We start from the raw sequence: 22,479 nt of genomic DNA, 5'->3' as shown, positions 1-22,479 counted from the left end.
TCCTCCTCCCTCCTTTCCCTACTCTTCTCTCCTCTCCTCATCTCTAGGAACCATAACCACTTCTCTATCGTCTGGCTGCCGGACGTGTGGGCTTCTAACGAGATGGATTAATATAAGAAAGGAGGGAAGAAATTAGCCGGTGGGTGATTAAGTGGCAAGTTGATTGGCTGGTTGAATGAATGAGCGGGAAGAGGAGAGGAGGAGGAGGGAGAATGAGGAGGAGAAAATGGGACGATGATAAGAAGAGGATGGGAAGTGACAAAGTGAGTGGAGTGTGGCATGAAAGGGATGAGAGTTACAGCCGTGCATACATACAGACACGTACATACATCCATGCACACGCACACACACTCTTGCGCACTCAGGCCGACAGGGAGATAAAGGAGAGGAAGGAAAAAGAAAGTGAGGAAATTAAAACCGTTGTGACAGGAGGTGTGAGAGAGAAAAAAGTTCCTTCCAGGCAGACGAAAAATGAATTAATGAGAGAGAGAGAGAGAGAGAGAGAGAGAGAGAGAGAGAGAGAGAGAGGAGAGGGAGAGGGAGGAATATGTATGGCCTCTCTATCTCTGTCTGTCTTCCTTTGTCAATGTCTTTACATGTCTGTTTGTCTGCCTGTATGTTTCTCTCTCTCTCTCTCTCTCTCTCTCTTGGTTTTATGCTGTTTGTTCTTGTCCGTTTTGTATTGTCAGTCGTTCTTCCTCCCCTACCCCCCAAACCTTCCTGGCCCTGAAGGGTTTTCTGCAGGTGCCAAGGTTCTCAAGGCCTCCTCCTTCTCCTCCTCCTTCTCCTCCTCCTTCTCCTGCTGTCATAACTGCAGTCGTTGCATCTACTTCTACTACCTCCTCCACCTTCTGCTTCTTCTACGGCAGTCCTTTTGTTGTTGTTGATGATGTTGATGTTGATGTTGTTGTTGTTGTTGTTGTTGTTGGTGGTGGTGGTGGTGGTGTTTTCTTTGAGTCGTAGTTGTTGTCGTCTTCCATTTTTCTATTTTCCTTTACCTTCAGCACCATCACTACCAACAACAACAATTACTGCTACTACTACTACTACTACTACTACTACTACTACTACTACTACTACTACTACTACTACTACTACTACTACTACTACTACTACTAACTACTTTCCCTTTACTACTACTATTTAACATTTTCCCCTCATTTTTGCATTTTTCCTCTTCCTTTTCGTTTCGACCTTCACTCGTTTTAGTTAATTTATTCCTATTTTCCCTCCCTCCATTTCCCCTCGTCGCCTCACCCTCTTTCCTCTCCCTTTTAAATCCTCCTTTTAATCTTTTTCCGTGTTTCCACCTTTCCTCTCTCTCTCTCTCTCTCTCTCTCTCTCTCTCTCTCTCTCTCTCTCTCTCTCTCTCTCTCTCTCTCTCTCTCTCTCTCTCTCTCTCTCTCTCTCTCTCTCTCTATCCTCTCTCTCCATTCCCTTCCCTCCCTCTCCCCTCACACTTCCTCCTCCTCTTCCTCCCATCACTTCACCCGGCACACACTTCTCTCCATAAGCCTTCCCTCTCCTCTCCTTCCTCCCCTCTCCTCTCCTCTCCCCTCTCCCTCCCCTCTCTGCACAGCCATACGTAGGTCTTGGAACGAGGGGAAGAAAGAAACGTGGAAGCCATAAAGTATAGTCTATTTGCGTGTGTGTGTGTGTGTGTGTGTGTGTGTGTGTGTGTGTGTGTGTGTGTGAGAGAGAGTGGTATGTTAGTTTTGGTGAAGTTCGAGGTGATCTTCAGACAGACCTTTTGGTGTAACAAGATAATGGTCAGTATTTTCGTGAAGCAAGCAGCTCTAGGTAAAATTTCACTGTTGTATGGTGTTTTCCCAAGTATAGTTTACGTTCTGTGCTTTTTCATTCTCTTGCTTTTTTTTTTTTCTCTCTCTCTCTCTCTCTCTCTCTCTCTCTCTCTCTCTCTCTCTCTCTCTCTCTCTCTCTCTCTCTCTCTCTTGCTTTCCTCTTTCGCTTCCTTCGCCGTCTTTGCCCTTTTTCGTATGTAGGGTACAAGCATTTCAGTTGCTGTTTGCTCCTCCTCTTCCTCCTTATCTTACTTCTTCTTCCTCCCCTTCCTCTTCTCCGTATTCTCTGCTTCCTTCTCCACTGCTAATACCTCCACCGCCGCCGCCACCACCGCTCGTCGTTGCTTCTCCTCCTCCTCCTCCTCCTCCTCCTCCTCCTCCTCCTCCTCCCCATTCTCCTCCTCGCACAGTGGCTAATCACAGACTAGTAAGAAACAGACCAGAAATCTTGAGAAGTAGTAGTAGTAGTAGTAGTGGTAGTAGTAGTAGTAGTAGTAGTAGTAGTAGTAGTAGTAGTAGTAGTAGTAGTAGTGGTAGTAATAGTGGTAGTAGTAGTAGTAGTAGTAGTAGTAGTAGTAGTAGTAGTAGTAGGTTGTAACAGCGATGCTCTTTTTTCAGTTCCATTTCCATTGTCTTCTGATGTGTGTGTGTGTGTGTGTATAAGAGAGAGAGAGAGAGAGAGAGAGAGAGAGAGAGAGAGAGAGAGAGAGAGAGAGAGAGAGAGAGAGAGAGAAACACAATCCAGGTATAAGTATCAGCTGGTCCACCTGCAGTGATCAATACTGACGGGGGGGCGGGGGCAGACGGTGGGGGGTGGAGGGACGTCGACCCTCACACCCGCCGCCCGCTGCCTGCCTGCTCCACCCGGCCCCGCCCCGCCCCTGCCCTTCTCTACTCCACCCACCCGCGCCCTACCTACCATACCGTGCCCCGCCCTTCCTCCACCCTCGCCACCCACTCCACTTATCCCCGCCCCACCCCGACCGCCACGCCAGACCCATCCCGACACATTCTGCCTGCCGCCTCTTTCTTCCCCTCTCCCGTCTCCCCTCTCCCCTTTCTCTCCCCTCCCGCTCACACGAATCCTGCCGCCTCCTTTAGTCCTTTACCCTCACTCGCCACCCACCTTCAGCCACCCACACACCACTGCCGCACACGCGCATACAACACCACCACCACCACCACTACCACCACTACCACTACCAGTACTACTACCGCCACGGCCATACACCCTCACTTATTTTTTCTCCTCCCTCTCTTCCTCCCTCTCTTTCTCTCTCCCTCCTCCATTCACTCCTTTACAACATCCACGAGTGCTGTCAACTTAAGGCCGACCCAGTTTTCCTAGGGTTGTCCAGCGCCCTGCCTGTCTGTCCCGCTTGTCTTGTCTGTTCTCATTCACTACCCACTCATACACCGTGACTTGGGAGAGAGAGAGAGAGAGAGAGAGAGAGAGAGAGAGAGAGAGAGAGAGTGAGAGTGAGAGTACGGAAGTATACTAATGCTTAATCCAGTTTTATGAAATATTAAATGAGAAACATACGTAAAGCAGCGTAGTTTGTATTCACGTTACTGGAGTTTATTTTTCTATTTATTCCACTTTTTGTTAAGCTGAGGGGAAAAATATAGAAAAAGCTGACTGACAGAATTTGAGTGTTGTGTGTGTGTGTGTGTGTGTGTGTGTGTGTGTGTGTGTGTGTTTTTTGGGATGATTGCTAGAAAAGAATTTTGCTCAGATTTCGTGCATCTTAATTTTCTTTTTTCATTCAAGGTATCAAGTTTTACAAAGTAGATATTTTTTGCTCTGTTGCTTATTGAGCTTGCAATGTCGCATCACTACTCATGAACCTTTGTACTGTGATGCGTTTTGTGTTCATTGTGTCGCTGTGAACTCAATGGATGAAAGGAATATTTACCTTTTCAAACTCCTCCAATGAACAGTCTCCATTTATTTCACATTAAAAAGAAAAATTAGACCTCCATTTTTTACCTCTTTTCTCATTCTCTTCGTAGAAAATCTGAGAGTCAATTTCTCATACTTCATCACAACTATTCACAAACACATGCAAGAACCTTTGAAGTAAAGCTTTCGAGTATGATTTAAAGCTTCCGTTGCATCCATTACTGCATCTTTTATTTCAGCTATGCATCAAAGCGGACATTGCAATTTCTCTAGTCAATACAGATCACCCGAAAATTCTTCCTCCTACTGGTGAAGAGCGAAACTAAATCGAACTACTTGAAAACCTGTTGACCTTATACATCACAGTGCAGAGAAGGTGGTAAAGAGGATACGATGTGGAGTTAGATATAGATGTATAGTAACTGTCATTCACTCTCATTCTTTACGCCCAAAACTGCTGGCGTGGCGGATCTTAAGGTGATGTGTCAGTATACCTCGCAGATCCTTACGTGCCTCTCAGATCACCTCCTTCGCTTGGTATACGACACATTACTCACCTTCCAGAGACCAAATACCGCATTCAACAACATTTAGCATCACACGGCAGCTACTTTTAACCCCTTCAGTACCGTGACGCTTTTCCATATTCATTCTGCTTACTGTTTGGTGACTTTATACGGCTTCAGAAACTTGTGTTGGGGGATTAAAACGGTGAAGACTCTGGCCATTAATCGTCTGACCTCCATACATCCTTTCTAGTATCAATAAAAAGGTCTCATGGTAAACAAATCTCAAGTGTCTCAGTATTGAAGGGGTTAGTAGTCTTAGTGGAAGGGAGAGCATCGGTAGCTAACAGGCATTCATCTACCAGTCGCCGGGTGAGGAAGACGAGCAGATGGAAGTTATTGTAATTTTTAAAAGCGTTCATATGATTTTATTGGTATTTTGTACATATTTCCCTAATAGCAAATCAACATGAGATATCTTTGTTTAGACTGGTTAGGAACTGCAAAATCTATTCTCTTTAATTCCTTTCGTTCTTGTAAAAGTTTATAAAGATTTCGTGCATTTTAATTCTGGTGCTGTGAAATGATTAAAAAGAGGATCCTAGTTAGTTATTGTAACATCTATTCTCTTCAAATCCCTTCTTTCTTGTAAATGTTTATAAAGATTTCGTGCATTACTTCTGTGAAAAAATAAAATCCTAGCCTATGTATGGGAAAAGTAACCATGAGAAGCCAAAAAAATCCCGACGTCTTTGAAAATAATCTCAGCGAAAGAACACAACGTAAGAAAAACTACAACGAACCACCAAACCTACACGTGTTAGTCCCAGGTGTTTGAAAATATTGTCCTGAACACCTTGATTTTGTTGGCGTCTCATTACTCGTACTCCACTCGAGACATGATACTTATTGTCGATACTTCAGTGCAAAACTTTCCTCGCTTCTCAAATCATCTCTTTCCTATGACGCTGTTGTTTGTATCTTACCGACTAGGGCTCCTCTCCTGGACACTCTGGGCATCCTTCACCACCACTTCGGTCTTACTCGCTTGTAAATTGCGGCCATTCCAAACGTTTCCCTTGTTGATGGGTGCAGTTGTGCGCCCTCTTGCCTCATCCGTATTGGTTGTTATTACCACCTCCTTTCCCTGCTTTATGAGTCTTCGTCTTAGTGTGTTGCTAGAAACTCCACCTTGCATGCTTCTCTTTCTCTCTCTCTCTCTCTCACGCCTGCTTCCTTCTCTTTACAATACCCAAGTTACTGCTCGATTCTGGGTTTCCGTTTTCTTCCAGTTTTAGATGCTTTGCTGTCATTGGTTAAGTGGATGTGAATGTTTGGTTATAGATGCTTTCCTCTTACTCCTGCGCTTCCCTGCTCTCGATGATGCTGCTGCTGCCCTCACATTTATACCGTAGTTACTGGTCCAATTTGAGTCTCTGTTTTCCTTCAATGCTTCACCTTCGTTACATTTTCTGAAGTCTCATATATTTTGTTAACTTTGGCTGGAATGTTATAAAATGGCGGTGATTCACGTACGCTTTGTTTAATTGTTTGGATTCTGTAGTTGTGAAACGATGATTTATTTTGGTGGGGATTACAACAGGTGAAGCTCGGCGTGGGATTTGTGTTTATTTATAGACAATGTGAGATAAAAGTGGGTCATGTGAAGCGACGTTGTAGTTGTTGTTGTTGTTGTGGTTGTGTTGGTGGTGGTGGTGGTGGTGGTGGTAGTGGTAATAGTCGTGATGCTGTTTGCGGTGGTGGTTTGGTAAGGAACTAACAGAAATAGTGTCGACGGTGGTGTGGTGGTGGTGGTTGTGGTGGTGGTGGTTGTGGTGGTGATGGTGGTGGTGTTGGTGATGCTGTTTGCGGTGGTGGTCTGGTAAGGAAACTAACAGAAATAGTGCCGAAGGTGGTGTGGTGGTGGTGGTGGTGGTTGTGGTGCTGATAGAAACTAGTATACCATTGATCTGGGAAAAAAAGTGACAACAAACAACATGAACTAAAAGCATAAATATATAAGTGAAAAAAAAAAAAAATGCCATATTCGAATCAGCTCTTGTAAATGTCACGTATCAATTTTTAACTCGTTCATATCCTGACTCGCAACATATTCTCCTTCATCCTGACAAATGAGCGAGAGAGAGAAAGGGAATACAAAATCGCAAATACACACACGAACATCACCATATGAATCAACAATAACTAGAATATATAAAACACACATACACACACAAATAAAAAGACCTTATAGGACATTGCATCCCAGAATTTAGCCAAAATAAATGATACACCAAACGTTACACTGACACTGATAGATAAATACATCACTGAATGCAACAGAGGAAATATGAACGAAATAAAAAGTTGGAGAGTGTCTGGTGTGTAGGAAGAGGGAGCGTTAAAAGAAGGAAAATAAAGAAGTTAATGAGTGCTATTAAAAGGAGGAGGAAGAGGAAGAGGAAGACGAGGATATAGTGTAATGTTGTATATGGTCTTAATGCATCATGGTTTCAGAGAGAGAGAGAGAAAGAGAGAGAGAGAGAGAGAGAGAGACTGAGAGACTGAGACTAATGTGTTTTCTCTTTTATCTTTCTAGGTTCCCTGTGTGTGTCTCAGGTCGCCGGATGCCAAACTTGGGGTAGTGACGAGGTAAGTCCCTAAGTGTTTGTGTGTTTGGTGTGGGATGTGTGGGAGGAGGGAAGGTAATTCAATAGTGTGCGAGGGGACGGCCTTTCCTTCTCTGCTACCTGGAGGCTTCAGGGGCAAGACAGAGGCGGGGCTTTGTAGTACACACACACACACACGCACACACACACACACACACACACACACACACACACACACACACACACACACACACACACACACAGAGGATTAAGCTTTGCAAGTTATACAAGGAAGGAAAGAATCTGGAGAAGTTTATCCAAAGTTGTAGGAATGATACTAACAAGCTTTCATATCGTATTTCTTTGGTGTAACCCTCACTGTACTGATGATACTTTCCCTCATAATCAGAGATAATAACATGTGATTATTTTCAGTGTTCTTTTTTTCTCTATTATATGTACAATCATGATCTGTAGTCGAGTAACAGCGCATTCCCTTCCTGTGCAAGTTTTCCCTCAACCTTGAGTGTTCGGATCTGCCAGAAATCTATCAGCTGTCAGGGCTTTGTAAAGGAGATACTCAGCACGTCAGGAGACTTGAGATCGAGAGAAGATGCCTAACACAGAGGAAGTGAGTGGAAGAGGTTCCTTGAAATCTGACCATGAGATGAAAGATGAGGATAATGATGAAATTGGACATAAAATACTTTATATAGATGTATATTAACCTTACTTGTATACTGATCATTCCTAGGAAGACATAAATATTCAAGATGCAAAGTATACAGTTAAGATAGATAGACGAACAGACATAGGCAATAAATAGCTAGCGTTGGGTGAGATGTACGCGTAAATAGATAGATAGATAGATAGATATAGGAAGACCAATTTACAGAAGTGATATTCAATAGTTAGACAGTGTTGGGTGATTTTGTATAAGGAAGAAGATAGGTTAGATTAGATTAGGTTATGTTAGGTTAGCATAGATAAATAGATAGGTGGACAAAGAAACATAGACAATAGTTATCCAGTGTTATAGACAGTTAGATAGACAAACAAACATATACAAGAGCTACCCAGTGTGGTAGATTAGATTAGGTAATGTTTGATTAGTTAGGATAGATAAACAGATAGACAAAATATATTCAATAATTAGCCAGTGTTGGGCTGTGTTGTACTAGTGGAAGTGTGTAGTAAGTAGGTTAGGTTAGGTTAGATGAATAGATAGATAGACAAAGAGACATAGACAACAGCTAGCCAGTGTTTGGCGGTGGTGTACTGGTGGAAGTAAGCAGGAATTCATGATTACTTCCTTCAGTAGTGGGACGCATTTCTATCTGAAGTTTTGGGTGTGATTAGACGATTTTCTTGACATTAGGAAGGGTCTATGGAGGTCGGAAGATTAATGGCCAGCGTCTTCACTATTTTAATCCCCCACTTAAGTTTTTGAAGCTGTGTAAACTTATCAAATAATAAGCAGAATGAAAATAGAAACGAGTTGTGGTACTGAGGGGGTTAAGAGGTGCGGGTGTGTCTCGGTGCAGCAAGAAAAGTGAACTAGGCAGAATTGGTGCAATGTCTTAATGTGATTCCATGTCTTGCCTGGGAATGGTGTAACACGAAGGCAATGGCAAGTCTCTCTCTTTCTACTGGAGTCTTTTGTTGTGGTTTCGTTGTGGTTTCATTGTGGCGTGTGCTTCATAAATGTGTGTTTTGTGATTTTTAACTTTTTATCTTATTTTTATGTTTTTCTGTCTTAATTTGTTTCTTTATGTCCCTCTGTCTCTCTCTGCCTCTTGTTTTCTTGTTTACTTGATTGTTTGTATCTGTATACGTCTCTCTCTCTCTCTCTCTCTCTCTCTCTCTCTCTCTCTCTCTCTCTCTCTCTCTCTCTCTCTCTCTCTCATGAAAATAAAAGACTGAGCACTTTTTACTTATTTATTTATTTATTTATTCTTTTTTCACCGTGTGGCAACAGAAGCTGCCTCCTCTTTCCACAGATGAACAGCTTCGAATGCCCACTGGATATTTTCTCCCCTTTTACAGTAATTGAGAAGATTAATGAATATTTTCTTTTTTTTGCCCTGTTTTTCCTTCGTTTTTTGTTTCGTGACACATTTTCGATTTACATTTTTTATTAGTATTTTTTTCTTATATGCGTACGTATAATTTTGTCTGCAAGTACTATTTTGTAATGAACACTCGTGATTATTAGTCAGTGCAGAGAGGAGTGACTTAAAAAAGGTACATTGGATGCGATTAGTTTGTTAATTTTTCTGTGCGTAGATGAAAGGGGAGTGTGGCTCTTTGTAGTCTTGACTGTACGAGAATAGTGATAATAATGATACTACTACTATTATTGCTGCTACTACTACATCTACTACTACTACTACTACTACTACTACTACTACTACTACTACTACTACTACTACTACTACTACTACTACTACTACTACTACTACTACTGGTACTGCTACTACTACTGCTACTACTACTGGTACTACTACTACTACTACTACTACTACTACTACTACTACTACTACTACTACTACTACTACTACAATTACGACTTTTTTTTTATAAAGGAGAGGAAACTGGCCAAGGGCAACAAAAATGAAAAAAAAAATGCCCACTGGGTTGCCAGTTCCCTTAAAGTTCATAATAGTTATCCAGAAGTGAGGGACTAATGTCTTGAAACCTCCCTCTTAAAAGAAGTGAAGTCGTAGGAAGAGGATGGAATTACAGAAGCAGGCATGGAGTTCCAGAGTTTACCAGTTTACTACTACAACCATCACCACCACCACCACCACCACTAATATTAAGCATTAGAATAAGAACACGAAGCTATAGGAAAGAGTCAAGAACATCCCTTTTCCCACCTCCCTGCGGTCGTAAGTTAGTCGGTCTTTCCACAGTATTTCACCTTGGACTCATTACAGAAGAAGCTTTACGTAACTCAATGCAGCTGTCGCCCTAACTCTCCTTATGCATGCGGAAAGTTAAGCAGTAATTATTCCCTCGCATCCATTCCCATTACTCAAACTGTGCGTATTCTTACCTCTCCACCGTTACCAGCAGTCGCCACACTCTCCCTCTCTCACTGGAATTCACGCTCACACAAATCCTGAAGTGCGTGGTTCCCTTGTTTGGTTCTTTATCCAGCTTGTTGATGATAGCACTGACTCAGACTCTAATTAGCGTCCAACCAACTGGCAGTAATAAACAACATGGCTTTGAGGTTTCCGCCCTTAGGGATTCACCGGAGAGCTCTGTGTCTACGCCATTCCGTCCGTCACGAGAGCAAACAGGTAGAGGTGTTCATTATACGTGTTGGCAGCGATGGTGTGGTGCTAGTGGCTGCAGGAATTGACACAGGCAAAGTGGACAGGAGGGTAAAATGATGTTGTCACCTCTCCTCTTCCTTAGTTTCGATTAGGTAGCAAGACGTTCCACATTAAGAGTTACGTTATCGCTTGTTCTTCCTTGTGTTTCTTTGTGTTTGCTTGCGTGTCTGTATGTGGTTCTCCTTAAATGTGTGTCTCTTTTTCCTCTTTCTCTGTATTGTTTTGTGGTAATGTATGTGGTTGTACTGTCAGTGATAATGCTTCCCAAATGTTATGGGTTTGGTACATGTTCGCCAGGTCTCTCTCTCTCTCTCTCTCTCTCTCTCTCTCTCTCTCTCTCTCTCTCTCTCTCTCTCTCTCTCTCTCTCTCTCTCTCTCTCTCTCTCTCTCGTATCGTTTATCGTCCTCTCGTAATTAAATAAAAAGAATGTGCTTGAATGAAAAAATATGAATATGGACAAAACTATTTAAAACGATATGGGTGAGTATGTAAAATTCTCTCTCTCTCTCTCTCTCTCTCTCTCTCTCTCTCTCTCTCTCTCTCTCTCTCTCTCTCTCTCTCTCTCTCTCTCTCTCTCTCTCTCTCTCTCTCTCTCTCTCACACACACACACACACACACACACACACACACACACACACACACACACACACACACACACACACACACACACCTTCCGTAGTACAAGCCAATAGACCTGAACAATGGGGCGGGTCACTGCTCCCACAAGGCCTGCCATTGAGTGTCTGTGTGTTACCTTGACAGCAACGCCTCTGCTCCTGCCGCTCCATCTGATACGTGTGTGTACTCTTGCCTCTTCGCCCAACTACTGCCGAAGGTCTTAGCGTTGAGTGATGCGCCAACTTCTCTTATGTGTCTCCGTTCTGTGTTGTTTGTATTGTTTTTAGTCTATTAATTAATGTTTTGTAGTTTTTGTCCTCGAGTTGAATGGTGGAAATGATTTTTACTGCAGATTTGAAGGAGTGTTTATATGCTTCAGTTCCGTAATTATCGTTGTTTAATTGGAGTTGACAGTGTGTAGAGATGGTGATAGATAGATAGATAAATAAATAGATTGATAGATAGATAGATAGATAGATACTGAGATGGAATTTTTTATGCATACGTACGAGTATCTATAAAATTTTGCCACATTTTCTCTTTATTGCTGTTCATAAATGTTTTATTCACGTACGTACATTTTTCTACTTATGCTCAGCGAGAGAGGGCGATGAAATGAAATATACGTCGAGAGAGAGAGAGAGAGAGAGAGAGAGAGAGAGAGAGAGAGAGAGAGAGAGAGAGAGAGAGAATATGTGTGTGTACGAGTCTAACTCTCTACGTGGCTGTGGCTGTGGGCTGTGGGATGTGGCGCCGCAGTTCCCTAGTATCAGATAGCACCACACCTCGTCAATACTTCTCAATGCCAGGCACCCTCGAGGGCGTCCTGGCACTAATGATCACGACTCGCTGCCGCCGCCTCGCTTCATGTTACCACTCGATTCGCTAACAGTTTGATTGGGAGGAGGCGCGACTCTTGGTAAGCGAAGCGTGGTGATCTGGAGAGAAAAATACATTACTATATTCAACTTTTCCATTATAACGTTTACTCTGGATGTTATTAGCTCAGTCTCCTCTATTTTCTGTACACTATTATATCAGAGTTGTCTTAATTGTTGATAGAAATATTGTTACTTTTCCGTTTGTGTGAAATATTTGCACAAGGAAGGAAGAGAAAGGAAGGAAAGAAAAGGAGGAGGCATTAGCAAAGTGAGGATAATGAGATAAAAGCATTGGAAGAGGTAAAGGAAGAGAGAAAAATGGAATAAAAGGGTAAGAAAGAATAAAAGAAGATGTAGAGAGAGAGAGAGAGAGAGAGAGAGAGAGAGAGAGAGAGAGAGAGAGAGAGAGAGGATCTTGTTTTGGTTTAGCGAGAGGATGACCATCAAGTGACGTTAAATTGAGCTAATGTGGAGCGGCAATCCCAGTGTAAACCATGGCTCTCTCTCTCTCTCTCTCTCTCTCTCTCTCTCTCTCTCTCTCTTATTTCTTTAATCTGTTGTCCTTATTTTTCATTCTTTTTTTGCTGTACTTTCATTCTCACGCCCATTTCCTTCCCATTAGCAGCTCCCTGACTCTTTCGCCTCTCATCTCTGCTTCCCTAGTCTTGACCCTTCTGCTCTTAATTCTCTCTCTCTCTCTCTCTCTCTCTCTCTCTCTCTCTCTCTCTCTCTCTCTCTCTCTCTCTCTCTCTCTCATCTCCTTTCCCTGTTTCATCCCCTTCCTTCCTCCCTTGCCCTTCAGTCAGCTTAGCAAGAACGCCAGATTTCCATATTCAGACGTCACCTGTGTGTGTGTGTGTGTGTGTGTGTGTGTGTGTGTGTGTGTGTTTTAAGGGTTGGGAAAAGTCATCATTATTATCTATTTATTTTCTTTAATGTGAGAGCTAACAAGTTTGCTGGTGTGTGTGTGTGTGTCTTTTTCTTTCTACTTGCATTTTTCTTCCTGTGTATCATTCTATGTGACGTGTTTTTTTTTTAAGGTTCACTTCTTTGCTATCGGTACGAATAAGGATTTTAAACTTCTTTTCTTCCTTTCTTTTTTTTTCATGTGAATAACTGTCTAACTTCATTTTAAGCGGAGCATGAAACAAACTTTTAATCGGCTGGGAATGGGTCTGCGAAAAGTTGAAGTTAGTCAGCTGCATTGGAATGATTGGCCAGAGAGAGAGAGGCCAGAGAGAGAGAGAGAGAGAGAGAGAGAGAGAGAGAGAGAGAGAGAGAGAGAGAGAGAGAGAGAGAGAGAGATGAGCAGATTAATTGACCGTCTAAAAATAGAAAAGGAAACAGACTAACAAAATAATTGCCATAATTGTACTAAATAAACAACTCACTTATTTGGATCTAAATGAAAGTAATAAACACACTGCCTAACAAACTAACAAAACGCTTGCCTATAACTGCACTAAATATACAACTCACTTATCTGATGCTTAGTGAGAACAATGAATTTACTGCCTAATAAACTACGACTAATAATAAATCAAGCTTTTTAATCGCATACCCCAACTTGACAAACTAAATCAAATAACTAACACCAAAAAGAATGTCACGGAAATGGAATGACCTTTAATGACTTGGAAGCTTTAAAAAGAAAATTAAACCAATATTTGAATAATACCTGGAAAATAGGTAGGCATATATATATATCATACAGGGACAGCCACGAGTAGGCCTAATGGCTTCTTGCAGCTTCTTTTATTTTCTTACGTTTCTAGCTAAAAAAACAACAATATTGACCAATATGGATGACTGACTGACTAAGCGGCTTTTCATCAAGAGTGTAGTGCGCGAACCGTTCGTTAGGAGGAAGGCAGGAGGTAAGAGTGAAGGTAGCGGATAACAGCGACAGAGTAAGGCTGGGGAGGGAGCGCAGGGGAGTGTCACCCGAGCAACTCAGCCGGGCGGCGAGGCATCAGCGTCCTGCCTTTGAAGTGAGGGAGTTGTGACACGGGGAAACACCTCAGGGTCTCGCGTGATCTCCCGTGGTACCGTGGAAAGAGGGAGGGAAAGGAAGAGAGGAAGAGAGGATAGATGGAGAGAGGAGAGAGAGAGAGAGGAGAATGAATTGTTACTACTACTACTACTACTACTACTACTACTACTACTACTGCTACTACTACTACTACTACTACTACTACTACTACTACTACTACTGCTACTGCTACCACTACTACTGCTACTACCACCACCACTACTACTACCACTACCACCACCACCACCACTACTACTGCTACTGCACCACCACCACTACCACCACCACCACCACCACCACCACCACCACCACCACCACCACCACTACCACCACCACCACCACCACCACCACTGCCACCACCACCACCACCACCACCACTACCACCACCACCACCACTGCCACCACCACCACCACTACCACCACTACCACCACCACCACCACTACTGCCACCACCACCACCACCACCACTACTACTGCACTACCACCACCACCAGCACTACCTCTACAACCACTATCACCACCACCCCCTCACCACTACTTATCGTCATAATAACAGGGGCACTAACTTTACCCAGGTAGTGATGAAGGAACAAGTTTGCTCATAACACTCTTAAGATTAAGGTCTTAGTGCGCCAGAGTTCCTCAGCTCAGACTCATGGTATGGAAGTATTATTACACAGTTGGCTGCGAGGGTTCGATGCTCACCCTCCCTCGCAAGCGACGTCAAGAGCCCCAACCATCAAACAAACCTTGATTATGGACTTGGAAACTTCTGCAGGTGGAGAAGGAGGTGGAGGAGGCGGGTAGAGGCGTACAAAGGGTTGCTCGCCTAATGGTCCGTGGTGAAAGCATGCAAATGACTCGTCGTGCAGCAAGACATTCAATTTGGCTAAAACAGTACAACAATGAGGGTCTGGTTCTTAAAAGGAGGCTGAGAACAACGGGGAGCAAGTTGAGGGGGTACTGCCGCTGCTTCATGACGTCGGGTATACGTACGTAGCACACTATTAAAACTTTTACTGGCGAGGAAATTATGCTGTTGTAAAAGTGTGGCTTGTATTATGACATGGAGGTGGTGGTAATGTTGTCGGTGATGATGATGATGACGATGATAATGTTAATACTAATACTTTCACAGGATCTAAGTAAAATTTATTATGTTAAGAGTTTGTAAGAGTGGTTCTTAACTTTAGGAATATGCAACCATGTCTTTCTATAGGAAATGCTAAACATGGCGCGTATTCTGAAACGCTTTCCTCCCTCACCATCACTGTTTTCCAGAGGCTCTAGTTGAAGATTCTTGTGGTTTCAAAGGGCATTTTTATGGTTCTGGTGATGGATTGGCAATATTGGGAAGTAAATCAAAAGGAAAAACTGTCTTTAAAAAGTGGGTAGTCGTCTCTGTGGCCTTGGAAAATTGTCGTGGAGAGAAAGCAAGGCGTTTCTGAATACCGACGTAAGTTTGAGATTTCTTAAAGGTTGAACAAATTTGGAGGGAAGATAGTGTTGTTATAATGTTGATTAAAAATTCTCGGATTCATAATGTTTCTTTGCTTATTTGTAACAACTAAACCATTGCTAGTGACGTTCCATTCGCTTCCCCCGCCGCGATACTGACGTCATATTATGGTTGGGTCGGATATGATATAGTTAGATATGTTTAGCTTGATTAATTTGTGTTATTTCATGGTGAAGCAATTATTTTGTGATGAATTACTAATATAGATCATTAGAGACATTACCACCGCCCACAGTTGCTCTCATTCGTGTTGTGTAAAAATAAATGAACGCGTTTTATTGGGAGCATGAATTCCAATTTCCATATGTGATGAGTGTGGATAAGCTAAGGCAAGGCTTCGTTGGGGGTGGTGTGGTGAGGCTGTGGGGAGACCAGGGAGAGTCAGGACTGCTCGCATTTAGGTGAACCGAATGGCCAAGGTTATATATGGTTGGCTTCCTCAGCTGGGCTGGTCATGGGTCAGCCGAATGGGCGAGCTTATATAATATGGTTGGCTACCTCTGCTGGCCTGGTCGTGGGTCAGTTAGGGAAGATTCTGTCATTTGTGTATTAATTGAGTCTGAGATCGAGATGGTTAGGTCAGAGTTGGTTGCATTCTGATTGCTCTAATACAGAATGGATGTCGATGAAGTAAGATAAGATTCTGTCGTGTGACTTCATTAAGCATGAGTTGAATTAGCCGGTGTGAACTTTGCGTTATCAGTGTTAACTTCTGGAGTAAGTTTGTTTGAATTAATAAAACAACCAATGCTTCATTTGCCGATTCACAAGCTGGTGCTAATGCAACTGCTTTCAACTCCGTAAATATTCACCGCGTATCTTGGAGCCTTGCAGCGAATGTTTATCTCTTCAGAACTTGCTCCGGCAGTCGGTACAACGCTGCAGGAAACGTATGCAGAGCCACGCCAAGGCCTCAGCGTGGCTTGGCGGCACCGATACCTAAACACCTCGCGGCCACGATCACTATGCACCAGAAGCGTATGTAGCTGCGCGGCGTGATCGTGTTTAGCTTTCTCGTAGCGATAACAATGACACAACACCGTCATTAATAACAAAGCAATCATCATCATCATCATCATCATCATCATCATCATCTTCAAAGAAATCTCCCCGTATCGCAGCCATATTGAAATTTCCTGGAGCCGCCCTTATTGTAGTTTCGCATTTCCAACTTTTCCTTTACTTCGGCGTCTGCTTCTCGCGACAGTTCTTGAGTTACCGCCGCCTCCTTGAAGCTGCCGTGCCGCGCCGTCTCGCTTTGGGGGCGGCAACGTCTGGTTTCGCGTGGAGAGTCAAGGGGGTGGAAGGGCAACAGTTACATAAATTGATACAGAAACCAAATTTGCCGCTACAGTAACCTTAGCAACTGCCGTGCCTTTCTCCTTTTGACTCCACGTTAAAGTTGGCAATACGTAGGCGAGCCATTTTGTTACTACGCTCAACTTGGTAACAGTGAGTCTTGCTGTCTTGTCTTGTTGCTGCTCTAAACTTGGCCTCCGACACGCAAGTTATCCCTGGCCACGGTGAAGTTAATATTGAGAAGTGCGGTTTACTCAGCTGAAAGCATTGGATGTACTCTTCATGTTGCCATAAGTGAGACTACAAGTTTATATTTCTGATGGGAGTATGGTATTGGTATTTCATGTTGTCAAGTGGTGATATAATTGTTCGCTCAGTAATCCTTTAAAAGTAAAGCTCAGATGTTTTACTCTCCAAGGACACTTCATAATTATCATCAGCACTTTCCGTATCAGTTGATATTCCTGATGAAAACATTTGATCATTACATTAGTTAGCTCAGTACGTTCTGCGAAATGGAAAGGACGATTAATTGAACTTTTCAAAGGCATCACCTGCTAACACTGATTATCATACTTATGAAGCGAACCACTTAACATAATAAGTAGCAATACGCCATTTGTGCTGGACGTCATCTGGTGTTCATCATAATTTCCCGGTCCGGTTCATCCATTACAACGCATCAAAAACAGAAAAAAGTTAATCCTCTTGATGTAGATCGGAAATATTTGTGTGAACCCCAGTGCGTGCCGGTGATAGCCCTTGGAAAGCAACATCAGCAATTCTACATTAACAAAGGCTGTTCCCGCTGCTTCTCCTGAGTACTGACTGACAATGCTGGAGGCGAGGGAGGGAATGGAGGGAGGAGTGAGTCATGGAGTGTGGCTCATGATATTGATATGAAGGAAAATGCGAAAGGGAACGAGAATAAATCGATCTTGGCTATAAGTACACACAGTATTCACACAATTGGTTGATTAGAAGAACAATGCACAAACACGCACACACACATATACTCATATACAAGAAAGGCAACAATACGCTTTTTAAAACACACACTGTAGCAGCTGCGCAATTTATTATACACACAAAAGGAACATATAACCTGAAAAACACACACACACACACACACACACACACACACACACACACACACACACACACACACACACACACACACACACACACACACACACACACACACACACACACACACACACACACACACACACACACACACACACACACACACACACACACACACACACACACACAGAGTCATGATAAGCATCCTTCCACGGTCAGCTCTTAATTGGTCCCTAACTAATTATCTACCTACCTGGCTGCCTACCTGCCTACTGCTAGACTAATCAGCTTGTGCCCCGCTCACTTACTCCTCCAGCCCCTGCCTCACCCCGCCCCCCTCACTGCCCCCTACAGCCCCCAAATTGCTAAGCTCCTACCCCGCAGTGAAGTCAGATTCTAATTAGTACCAAAGGGGGGGGGGGGAAGAAAGTTCAGCCAGACACATTCCGCCCATTAGCGATGTTAAGTGACGTTCTCCTCCTTCTGCGTCTTACTACTAGTGATTTTCCTTTCCTTTCCTTTCCCTTCCCTTCACTGCTTTTCCTCTTTTCATCTGATTGCTTTTTATTCCATCCTTTTTCCTTCCTTTCCCTTCAATGTTCATATTACTGTTTTTCTTTTTTTTCCATCTGACGGTTTTTTCTATTTGTCTTTCTTTTTTTTCTCTTCTTTTCCTTCACTGTTTTCCTTCTTTCCATCTAATTGCTTTTTATTTCATTCCTTTTCCTTCCTTTCTCTTCAATGCTCTCTTCTCCGTTTTCATTCTTTCCATGTCACATCTTTATTTAATTCCAGAATGATTTTTCCTTGATTTCACTTCACTTTTCCTTCACTATTTCCTTTCTTTCCATCAGACAAGGCTTCGTATTCCAGAGTTTCTTTTTTTTCATCCTTTTCCTTGACTTTCTTCTTCACTTTTCAACTTTCCCTCCGTTTTACATTATGTGGGTTTGTATTCTTGCTTTTCTTGCTTTCCTTCCCTTGTTCCTCTTGTTTGCTGTCCATTAGAACGATGAGATGCAGGTGACATGTAGCTGTATTGACATGTAAAATTAGCACAGGTAACCATTTTTTCCCAGTCCCTGTTCATAGTTTCCAAGGACGCTCATACACACATACACGTACAGGTCAGTCAGTCAGTTCGGGTTCATAGTTTCGAAGGGGTCACATACTCGCATACACGTACAGGTCAGCCATTTCAGGTCACAGCACGAGTGGCTTTAATACCTACGTACCTCGGCACTCCAGCTTTTTCGGGTCACCGCTCAGACCCAGCAGTGGAGGCGAGGCACTTGGAAAACTCACCTGGACTCACCTGGAAACAGCGGATTACCTTTCATACTTGCTCTTTCGCCTGCTCGCCCCTCTCCCTCAACTCTCTCACTCACACACTCACTCAGACTCACTCACTCACTCTTGCTATCCCTCGTTCTCCAGTACTTTATTGCCCTGCCTGCCTGCCTTCCACAGTCTCGTTCCAATGCCTCGTAACTCGCCACTAACAAGGCTTTTCATTCCTCAGGCTATCGCGGCCCTTTCCTTGATGGCGGTGGTGGTGGTGGTGATGGTGGTGGGTGGAGAGTAAAAAATATACAGTGTTAACATTATAATGGAATAAAGATCTTGTTGCACCTTCAAAGGCCAACTAAAGGTCTTGTTAAGGAAAGCAGTGTTATAAGGTCAGCCATTATATTCTTCTGCTTCAAGGACAATGTGTAACTTGTTGAAGAAAATTGTTTGATAAGGAGATGCATGTATTATATTTCCCCAAGTGATGGTGTTATAAAGTCCAATTAAACATGTATTTCTATTAATTAATAATGGACGTTCAGAAAGCAAGGAGAGCTGGAATGCAATAGGTGATGGTGATTGGCAGACGAATACTTCTTTGAATGAGTTTGTTTAACATCACACCGCTTCTGTGAGGGACTGCCACTACACCTTTATTATTATGTTGCTTGGAAAGGAAAGGGAGATTATTCAAGCTGGAAACAAAATATCATAAAAGCAATGTAAATTCTCGTAAAAAAAAAAAAAAACCAGCTGAAGGCTACTTAGTAACAGAGATAACGCACTTACTACTTCATGCACTGTGATGAAAAAGAAAGGGAGACTAGAGATTTATGAAGAAAAAAAAAAAATAGTAGCAATGCTTTTCTCTTTAAAATAACAAGCTTTTCTTTGAAAATAAGACTGAAGCCTGAAGCCGATTTCTACTACCAAGAATAGCTCAGCAATATGAAAGGGAGGAACATACATAGAGACCCGTAGGAACACATATAGAGACCCGTAGAAACATATATTGGGGCCCCGTAGGAACATATATAGAGACCCGTAGGAACATACATAGAGACCCGTAGGAACATATATAAGAGACCCGTAGGAACATATATAGAGACCCGTAGGAACATATATAGAGACCCGTAGAACATATATAGAGACCCGTAGGAACATATAGAGACCCGTAGAACATACATAGAGACCCGTAGGAACACATATAAGAGACCCATAGGAACATATATAGAGACCCATAGGAACACATATAGAGACACGAACACAAAGTCAGCATGGATATAGTAACGTTACCTCAGTTACTCCCCTATTGTTAACACTACGAGCCTTTGTACTGTACTTCACCCCTCGCTGTATTTCCACAACCTTGGCGTATTTTAAAAAACAAGCAGTAGCATAAATATCAGAAGCATGGCGGGAACGGCTGCGGCACGAGGGGAATCAGAACCCTTTTCCCCCACGCCCTCCACGCCCCCCCCCACGCCCTCCATTCCCCAGCCAGGCAGATTACGACATGCTTGAGTGAGCCGCATAACAACCAGCTGATGGAGGAGGAGGAATATAAGGAGCAGGAGGAGGAGGAGGAGGAGGAGGAGGAGGGGCGACGGAGAGTGATGTGGGGAAGGGAGGTACTCATCTTTAGGGTGTTATTTGCTCCTACAATATATTCTCTCTTACTCACGTGACTTTGAGACGGTGAGATTGGCGACACGAACAGAGAGAGAGGGAGAGGGAGAGTATACATCCCTCACGATATCCACCTCACCTGGAAACACCTGGCCCGTTAATTAAGGCACAGGTTACCCAGGAGTCACACAGGGAGTAGAGGCCATTCCGTTTCTTTGAAGTGTTTTTTTGTGCTTTCATCCATTTCTCTCTCTCTCTCTCTCTCTCTCTCTCTCTCTCTCTCTCTCTCTCTCTCTCTCTCTCTCTCTCTCTCTCTCTCTCTCTCTCTCTCTCTCTCTCTCTCTCTTCTGTGTGTGTGTGTGTGTGTGTGTGTGTGTGTGTGTGTGTGTGTGTGTGAACAGTCGCGGCTTATACCAATAGGACGTAAGGCCTTTTATGGCTTCAATTGTACTATAGATCTGAGAATGGATAATCCCAATGTAGCATTATATTAAAGGCAACGTCATACTCATCAGAACGATAAATAAGAGACAGATTCAGGCCATGTTTATAAAGAAGTGAGTGGGAAAATTTTGACATGACTAATTTGATGAGTAGCGGATTTCTTGAAGTAAAATGAGATGGCTGGGTAAGTTTTCTGAAGCTATTGGCTAATGGATCTTTTTCACAGTCTTACAGTGTGGAGGTTCAATCCAGTAGTACGTTTGGATATGCCTTTCAATATGAACGATGTTTTTCCTTCACTCTTTATTTTTTTTCGGTTTTTGATAGCTTATAAATTTTTTTGTCCACATTTGTTTTATTGTGCCTTTTTCTTTCTATTTCTTCTTCTATACACTTTGTAACCCCTTCAGTACCATGACGCGTTTTCATATTCATTCTTGTTACTCTTTGGTGATTTTATACAGGTTCAGAAACTCATGTGGGGGATTAGAATAGAGAAGACTGGCCATTAATATTTTGACCTCCATAGACCTTTCCTAATATAAAAAAAAAAAAAATGGTTTAATCGTACACAAATCTCAAGGTAAAAATGTGTCTCAGTATTGAAGGGGTTAAAATGATAAGTTTGCATCAGGTCTCCAGCGGGTGTGGTGCATTGCAGTATACTAATTAACGCGCTGTATCTCCAGTCACCAGCAGGGTTCATTCTTCACAGAGGCAGCGTGTTAGGGAAACTTCACTAAGACTTAACCAGTACCTTCTCTTTCTCATCGTCTTTACTAGTAGACTCTTGAACTCTGTGCCAGAATCTGTACATCATCAGTTCCTATGACTTGACCTGATTAAGAATAGGGTTTCAAGACACCTCCAAATTTTAACTGGATTCTTCATTGTTTTTTGTTTACCAAGTGAGAATTACCGAGCGTTTCTCCTTAAATCAGTCTGATTTTGCTGTATTTCCTTTCTACATAAGAACTCAGAAATCGTCACTATGATATATTTTAAAAAGCAAGTCCACCTGTGTAGTCTAAGTAACGTAGCATTCCAAAATACCGCGTTTCTGATGAAGTGGTGAGCGTTACCGCCTTCTGATCCGCTTGGGCTGTCCATCTACGCTCGGATCACGCTAGCACACCTGACACGAGCCATTCCACCTGTCCACCCGGGAGTACAAAGAGGTCCACGTTGGCAGTAAGTATGATGACACGATAACCCAATAGCAGCGACCAGCACGGGAGGAGAGCTGTCCTTCATTTGTGTGTGCGGGTGTGTGTGATGAAACCAGAATGACGGAGAGAGGAGGCTGGGAGGAGGATGAGTGATATTGCCAGAGAGAGAGAGAGAGAGAGAGAGAGAGAGAGAGACTAGTATATTTCATCGTTAAAGTTAATTCAGGTTTCATGAAGGAATCATAAAATACAAAGCCGAATAATTTCAGTTTACGTTTAGATTCACTGTTCAAGGACAAGGAGAAAAGCTGAAGAGTTGAGCAGTGTCAGCGAGAGAGAGGGAAGG

General features: G+C 42.9%; 1 protein-coding gene across 1 annotated transcript in view; it reads left to right on the top strand.

The window, feature by feature from the left end:
• LOC123503538 (whirlin-like) overlaps positions 1-22,479 on the top strand; it is a 305,666-nt gene that overhangs the window by 34,192 nt on the left and 248,995 nt on the right. Inside the window, 1 exon segment of the mRNA XM_045253385.1 lies at positions 6,811-6,863. The gene's annotated coding sequence lies outside the window, so the exon portion shown is untranslated.

Source organism: Portunus trituberculatus, chromosome 14, assembly GCF_017591435.1.
Source record: "Portunus trituberculatus isolate SZX2019 chromosome 14, ASM1759143v1, whole genome shotgun sequence".
Classification (NCBI taxonomy): domain Eukaryota; kingdom Metazoa; phylum Arthropoda; class Malacostraca; order Decapoda; family Portunidae; genus Portunus; species Portunus trituberculatus.
This window is presented reverse-complemented; position numbering and strand designations above follow the sequence as displayed.